Below are 8,600 nucleotides of genomic sequence, written 5' to 3'. Positions count from 1 at the left end.
GTTAAGTCACGCCCCTTTCCTGAGGGGAGGGAAAGAGGAGCTTCCCATCCAGATCTGATTATAGGCTGCAACACTGTCAAGTCCGAAAGACTTCAGGGGCGGAGCCCTGAAGAGTATAAAAGGAGCTGCATGCCCAGCAGGAGGCAGACAGATCTGGGACAGAGGAGAGAGAAGAGCAGGGCTTAGAAGAGGTGAAGAGAGCTGCTCAGCAGGGCAAAGCAGTAGCCCAAAAGCACCCCTGAAGGCTACCATCAGTGGGGAACGGTGGATGGCTCCAGCAGTTAGGCTCTCAGTGTGCAGCAAGGTGTACAGCATCCAGACCTTGGGAGCTGCGTGGGGCAGCTCAGGTCTACGACCTCTGGCATGCGGCCAGAGACATGGTGCACAGGCCGGTGCATGGAGCAGGATCTTTGGAGTGCTTTGGCGGGTCAGATCCCCAACCCCCACCACAAGGCTGGGAGCTTGGTGCAGGAGGCACTGCACAGAGGGTCCGGGAGCAGACCTAGGCTGCTGCTGCATGAGGTGGCCCAGGCCTCCAACCCATAGCAAAAGGTTGAGTCCAGGGAGCCAGACTGTGCTCAGGCTACTGAGACAACAGATAGGGCTGAGCCAGAAGCTGCAGAAGCCCTGCATAGCGGAGCCCTGTTCCAAGGGACAGCGACCCCCCCCCCCACCCGAAGCCTGTCACAGGCACGAGAGCAGCTTGGTGCAGAGGACGAGGGGCACCCTCCAGGCCTGGGAACTGTGAGTCTCAAGGGGAAAAAGATTCCCACAGGGGAGGGGGAGTCCCCCCTGGTTAGTTAAGGGTTCCTAAAAGTGGAGGTCCAACTGGGAGGCCCCCCCTGAAGTTATCAGCTTCCTGGAAGGGTTTGAGAGAAAGCCCTAGGGCACTGGGGTTTCCCCTTGGGATTAAGTTTATCTTTGAGGTTCTTGCGCCATAAGTTGTGTGATGTTGTGCCTTATATTTTGTAAACTCTCATGTTTGTAAATTAGTAGATGAGGGGGAGTCCTAGAGCTCTGCTAGGACCCCCTTTTCCTATCATTTCACCTGTTGTTTATTGGCATTTATTTGTGGCTTATTTACCGTTCACCTATACTTATCTATAGTTTATCTGTTGGCTATATATGTTTATTTTGGGGTTTATCTGTTGCAGATCAAATACTTACCTGTGATTTACCTGTATCTGGAGTACTGGTGTAAGGTTTTATAGCATTTACCCAGAGGATATTGTTTATCTTATTTGTGTGTGTGTGTGTGTTATATCCATGTTTCTTTTCCTTGTGATAAGTTAATGTAAATAAATGTGTATATAGTTAATTCCCCTGACTATCCTGGCCTGGTTTAATAGGGATGGAGGGAAACTGAGCTGTCTGCAGTTTCCACCCCACAGCACACCTGCCAGCTAACAATTCCCTTCAATTGGAGAAGGAGAGTATATACCCGAGTATACCTGTGCTACATACTCTTAGGAGTGCACACATGATTCACAAGAAGAACGGAGAAGTTTCACATATGAAACCATAGTGTTAAAAATATTCTGACCTGTTACTGTCTTTCTGAGTCCCTTGCAGCAGTAAAGTTGCTGTATTAATTTCCCACAGTCAAAAAATGAGTGAAAGCTAAGAGCTGGCATTTTCGAAGTGGTGCCTTGGGTTACCTAAAAGTCCAGCTTCCCTGATATAGGAAAATTCCATTGAATGACTTTCACTTCGTATTTTTAAAAAATTACTATCTTCCTGTAACCTCAGATATGTCACCAGCTCTGTATACATAAAAACTCAAGGAAATCGCAAGGAGAGAGGTGCATAAAAAAAAGTCTACAATCACCAGGAAGTAAGGAGTACAATAAATGAATCAAGGAAAGAGGCAATGGGGCTAAACACATTAAAAAAATCTTGAGACAGAATGTGCTTTTATACATTGTGCTGTGTAAGAGGCAGTGGGTCAACTGTTTAAATACTACCCAAGAAAGAATCCTAAGAAAAAATGTTCCTTGAAGATACTCGTTTTAGTTACAGGTCCTCTAGTATGTGAGGTAACTGAAACAAATATGCTGTGTAAGTAAATTTTTAGGATACAGCACAGAACTCCACTTAATTTTGTGCAGTAGACAGCAGCATGTGCAGTAGACAGCAAAAATACTATGCTATTCCATCTTGCAGCTTCCCTGACTTAATCATAGAATATTAGGGTTGGAAGGAACCTCAGGAGGTCATCTAGTCTAACCTGTTATGTCTGATGATGCTATAGGTCTTTTTACTAGGTATGGAGACTGAGACATGGTTGCCTTTAACTAGAAACAAGTTGATTGAACCCTAACAGTTACAATTCTAAATCAAAATCCTTAGCAGTTATAATACTTCTTCTTTCATATGGCTTTAGGAGAAAGAGGTATGCACAGTTTTAATACTAAATTCCCCAGCCAGATAATACCCTGCTGGAAAGTGAGTGTAACTCCAGGGTGTTGCCCTCAGACTTATATCTGGGGCAGGATGTTATATGTGTTCCATGGTTTGGTCAGAATTTCCACAGTCACAGCCAAGTGAGGTTTTTAGGAACCACTTGTACATTAGATAGGCTTGGTTGGATTTGGTCATAGTCTCCACTTCAGCCATTATTGATAAATCAGAATTCAGGGTGGCTTCAACATCCGGAAAAGGTTTTGCTTGTGTGGTCAATGTGAAATCATCAGTGTAGATAAATTTCCACAATGAAGTGTAGGGCATATCACTTATCACTAAAAAACATTGGTGCCAAAACACTACTCTGTGGGAGCGATTGTTGTGTATTGGTGGATTACTGACCTTATCTCATAAGTAGAACTTCATCCTTTGCAGTTACAATAGTAATGCTATAACCTAGGTTGTAAAAATCAATACAATATACCCACCACCCTGAGATATAGTGAACATAACCTCACCGGTTGATCAGGCTTGTTTGGGGCTCCTGGCTCCTACATCTGATATCTGCACAGGATCTTGGATCGGTGACTGGATCTCTTCAGGTTTCCTTCAGGAGTGTTTCTGACAGGGTTTCCAATTCCTTTGCTTATAAACCTTATCATAACCATGTTTTTATCATATAATTAGCTCAAGGCATTCCCCTATAATAAGCCTATTTCTGCTTGCCATTTATAATGAACCTTTACTAGAATTTTCCAATCCTAGGTACTTTTTCTCATTCTTAGGTGGGAAATAGTTTGCTACTGATTGTTCCTCTTTTCCCAAGCCAAATTTCCTTATTTTGGTTGGGTAACTTGTTTTGATTTTGGTCATCTAGACAGGATGTTTCCAGATTTTGTTTTCTTCAAGAATGGGTCACAGTCTAAGTGACCCTTATGTCAGATCTTGTTGCTGGGTTGCAGCTGTTTAAAGCTGAAGTCAAATCTGCAGTGGAATATGCTCATGCTAAGTGTCAGAGTTAAAAACCCAGGCCCAAAGGCCTCTGGGTCCCAAACCCCCCACTGTCCAAACGAGAACCAGCCCTAACTAGGTCATTCCAGCCAGGGCTTTATCAAGTCAGACCTTAAAAACCTCCAACAACAGAAATTCTACCCGCTCTCTAGGTAACCTGTTCCAGTGCTTCACCACCCTCCTTGTGAGACAGTTTTTTTTCCCCCTAATATTCAACCTAAACTTCCATTGCTGCAACTTGAGACCATTGCTCCTCATTCTGTCACCTACCACCACTGAGAGCAGTCTACATCCATCCTCATTGGAACCCCCTTCAGATAGTTAAAGGCTGCTATCAAATCCCTGCCCAGTCTTCTCTTCTGCACACCAAATAAGTCTAGTTTGCTCAGCCTCTCCTCATAAGTCATGTGCCCCAGCCCCCTTACACTTTTTTTTACCTTCCACTTGACTCTCTCCATTTTGTCCACATCTTTTCTGTAGTGGGAGGCTCCAAAACTGGACATGGTACTCAAGATGTGCCCTCACCAGTGCAGAGTGGAGGAGAAAAATTACTTCTGCCCTAAGTGTAGGACTCTGCACTTGTCCTTGTTGAAGCTTAAAAATCACCAAACAGACAGTAAACTAAGACACAGCCTCTTTCCTACTAGCAGGTATGAGGCTTCTGATTCTATTGGCAACAAGGAGAGGGGAGCAATGCCACTGCCTGAGTCTGCATCCCCTCCAATAGCACCAGCTGTAATCCCCCACCACCACCATGACAATAAGCAGCACCAGCATGACAGTCTCCTCCACCCCCATTTCACTTCCTGAGACTTCCAGTGCCAGAGGAAGACATGGAGGAAGAGCTGGAGCTGGATCTGAGTGCCATAGTGAAGGAAATTCTGGGGAAGAAAGGGGAATCATCTGAGTTTGTGCTCCACACCCCTCAAGTTTCCTTTGGAGCCAGATCTCCTTTCCCAGAAGGCACTTCAGAGGAGGCCGAGGTAGAGGTTGTGTAGGCAAGTGGCTCAGCTGAGTCCGCTCCTCCTGTTGCTGTGCCTGTGTCTGCTGAGGAGGGGAGAAAGGCAGCATCCGGACATGCACCCACACCCCAGAAGAGAGTGGGTAGTGTGGTCTGGGATTATTTTGAGCTGGCAGATGATCCCACAGATGCTATCTGCCTGCACTGCTGAGCCAAAACCAGCTGGGGCAAGAGAACAAAACACATGAGCACCACAGAGATGCTGATGTATCTCTGCAGGCACCACCCCCTTGCCCTTGCTCCTCCTCAGCCTGGCACCAGTGAGAGCCCAAAAAGAAGTTTACCTCTTGCTCCAAAGCCTCCACCCCCCTGAGGCAGAGGCAGAGGCAGAGGCAGAGGCAGAGGCAGAGGCAGAGGCAGAGGCAGGCCACCCTGGAACAGTGGGGGAAAGGCAGGCACACAGGAGGGCACATTCCCAAGGTGAGCAAGGTCACCCAGCATATTGGGGAGATGCTTGCTGTGGATGGCCAGCCTTTCTCCTTTGTTGAGTAGCCAGGATTCAGGTGGCTCATGGCACTCATGTCCCCATTGTACATAGTGCCCGCACACACCACCTTCAGCAGAATAGTGGTGCCCTCCCTGTATGAGGTATGCAGAGAATACTTGAGGGAGGAGCTGCACAAGGCAGGTCTGCAAGTGGCCTTACACTTCACCTCAGACGTCTGGAGCAGCTGGAGCAGAGATCAAGCCTACGTCTCCCTCACAGGGCACTGGTGCTACCAGTCAGGCTGTCAGTGGGTTCTCCTTAAAGCCAAGGTGATGGATGAGTCCCACATAGCAACCAAGATCATGGGGACCATGAACTGCTTGGTGCAGGGGCGGCTCAATGGGCAGGGCGAGATCACCTGTGGGTTCATGGTCACTGACAATGAGGCCAATATGGTCAAGGTGGTGTGGCACACAAGTTCCACCTCATTGTCAGGGACACCTTGGAGGGGAAAGGGCTTCTAGTGACAGTGCCAGCACCACCAACAAGCTCTTTTCCCAATGCAGGAAGGTGGCAGATTGTAGTGTGTCATGATTTCATAGATTTCATAGACATTTCAATGTCTGTATTGAATCCATGATTTTCTGTACCTATGAGGTTGATGAAGTGCAGTTCATAGACTCACCTATGAAAAGTAGTCTGTAAATTCCCTTTGAGGATCAAGCCTGGGAGACTGGAAACAGGTGGTCTGTTCTTGTCTTTCATAGGTTTTCGGTATGTTCACATTCTGGTGCACAGTTGTTGCTTGGTGTCTCCTGTGTATTTTTCGTCAGAGCATTTGGTGCCCTGATGGAAATATGTATTATGAAGATATCTCCATGCTAGAGATATTTTTGGCAGGTTTTGCATGCCTTGTTCTGACATATTCTGGATCCATTCAGTGTGTTTTGGGCTGTAGGAAGTTGGCTTCTAGTGATGAGGTTAGCGAGGTTCAGTTCTTGTTTGAAATTACAAACCACTTTTCACAGATGGGTATATAAACTGCACTTCATCAACCTCCTAAGTATAGAAACTCATGGACTCAATATAGACATTGGAATTATGACACACTACAACCTACCAGACATCTGACTCCCCACGTACCTCTCCACTTTTACCTGCTACATTCCCCTTTCCCCCTACTTCATCTTGTCTCTCATCCCCTGACACCTCCATTTCCATTTTCACCGACTGACTTTCTTGCCTGCATTGCATGCCAGGCTCTGGCTTCTTTACTGTTTCTTCCATTCAGGAAGAGCACATACACCAAATACAGGTGCTTCCTTAACCTGACAAAGGGTTTTCAACCCGAAAGCTTGCTAAGATATTTTTCCAACTATTCAGTTGGTCTACTAAACGATATCAGATTGACCCAAATAACCTTGTCTTCCATATCCATAGACCAACAAGACTACAACCAACACCCCAGCACCTGTCCCCAGTCAGCTGACCGGAAGGAAGCAGGGCCTTGGGCACATCTAAGCCCCAGGGCTCGGGCTGGCAGGGGGAGTTCTGTGGCAGCTGCTGGAGAAGAAGCTCCTGCAGGAAAGGAAAGAAAGCCTCTGTGACAGTTTGGCTACCAGAGATGCTAGTGCTACTGTGCTGCCTACCTGTTGTTATTTAGAGTAGTGGACCATACTGAAGCTGTAGGGGAGGAGGAGACCTCATTGGGGTGCACTACCATGTCGTGTAGAGACCCCAATACCAGTGAGGATGCAGCGACAGGGGCATAGAGAGCCCAGTGACAATAGAAGGTAGAGTGAGACCAAGACCTCATTACAGGGACAGTATTGATATACTGTCTGCAAGGCATGAGGCATGGTAAGAGATGGTTGGAGCCATGCATCTAGCCTATAAGGTGTCCCCTTGAGGCACTTACTTAGAGCAGGGTCCAAGAACCTACAGGGTTTAGTGCTGCCATTAGGACTGTGACTGAGCTGCAGCTCGAAGGCAGCCTCCCCATATATTATCTTTTCCAAGAAGACATGGTGGCAGACAAGAAGAGAAGTCTCCTGCAGAGCAGGGCTGGCACAGTCACAGAGCCATAGGGTTATCATAGCCATCTCTAGGGACCCTACTCGATGACAAAGTGCACATGACAGCGGGGATCCTAGGGGTGACCGTGTTCTCCCCTAGCGCCCCCTACCATGCCAAGTCGGTGTTAAAGCACCCTCACAATCTTGCCCGCCACGTCTTTGATGTTCTGTAGTTATGTAGGGAGGCTGCCCTTTGTTCCCTTGGCTACGGTTCTTCTGGTTCCCCCTGTGGCTTGGTTCTATAATGGGATTCCAGGCACCCCAGCCTTATGGGCTATGCATGGCTCCAACCACCCCTGTACCACTCCCTAAGCCTTGCAGATGTACCAGACGTTGTCTGGTCAATTTCACTCTCCTGCGCCCCACCAGCACTTCTGGCTTGCCTCGCAACCGTGTCCTCTGGCACTCGTCAATCTCTGCCCCTGTTCTGGGGCGCCTCGCAATGGCCTGCTCCAGGTCATCTCGCAACTGGGGTCGATGCACCCCTAAATGTTGTGCCCTCTCTGGCACCAGGGTCCCCATGCTACCGTGGAGCCCCTATGAGGCCTCCTCCAACCCTTAATAGCCTCACCCGGTCCTCTGGTGTAACAACAACAACAAAAGCAATAACACAAGCCAATGAGCTATAATGCAAATCTAAGCCTCCTAGCTAAAACCTTCTCCAAACCACACTACATCTCTCACCCGTGTAACTAGCAGCTTGTACATCCAGGCCTTTTCCCTTTTCCACCTTCAGGGCCGAGCTCTTTTCCTTAGTCAAGCAGTACTGCTTCTGTCTGGCTATCAGTTGAGAGAGAGCACTCACAGCCTCCAGTCTGGGTCTTATAGTAGTCAGCCCTGCCCCTTCCGGTCAGCACCTGAGCCCATACTGCTGCTTTTCAAGTAGCAGGTGCCTTAGTGCCCTGCTACACACCTTTCCCCTCAAGTTTCAAACTCACCAGGCTGAGTCTTCAGTCTTATCTGCATTGCCTTCGCAGATCTCTCAGGCCTGGGTTCTTGTTCTTTGGTCCTCTCAAATTCACACCAGCAGAGGTTTTAAGGCGCCTCCTACCCACCTTTTACCCAAGGCACACCATATGGGATTTTCTGGGATTTGCCCCGCCACAGGCAGTCCCCCCACATTAGCCAACCTTGGTAGGTTGCCTTCTCTGACCATCGAGACCCAGCCTACCCCCTAGGGTTTTCTTTCGCTTTTCTTGCCTGTCTCTGTTCCATCCCCGCATATCCTGGTTTTCTCCTCTGAACCCATTGTGGGGTCTGTTGCCTCTCTATAACACCCTGGAGATCCTGGATCCTTCCCCAGATCTCCCACTGCTGGTCTAATGCTCTTTGGGCATACTCTTTCCTCCAAAATTCTATCTTGCTGTGTCCTGTGGGTCTTCCTCCAGGTCCCTTATAGATCTTCACATAAGCTACTCCTCCCACCTTCTCTTCGATGATATTCCTCAGTGACCACCATCTGACCTGTCTGGGGATGTTATTTACATAAATCTCCAGTCTTTTCTCCTGCTCTGGTTCTCCTTTTGGTAATTGCTTTTTATACGTCATCTCCTGCCCTTTGGCACACCTTCTTATGCTGGGCTCCACTGGTTCCCTTTTCATCAGGTGTATCCTAGACCTTTGTTGCACTGGGCGCCTAGCCGCTTGCACCTCATAGATTCAT

Source organism: Gavialis gangeticus, unplaced genomic scaffold (assembly GCF_001723915.1).
Source record: "Gavialis gangeticus isolate Ggan-Ray unplaced genomic scaffold, GavGan_comp1, whole genome shotgun sequence".
NCBI lineage: Eukaryota > Metazoa > Chordata > Crocodylia > Gavialidae > Gavialis > Gavialis gangeticus.
The sequence above is the reverse complement of the archived record's forward strand: the minus strand, read 5'-3'. Positions refer to the sequence as shown.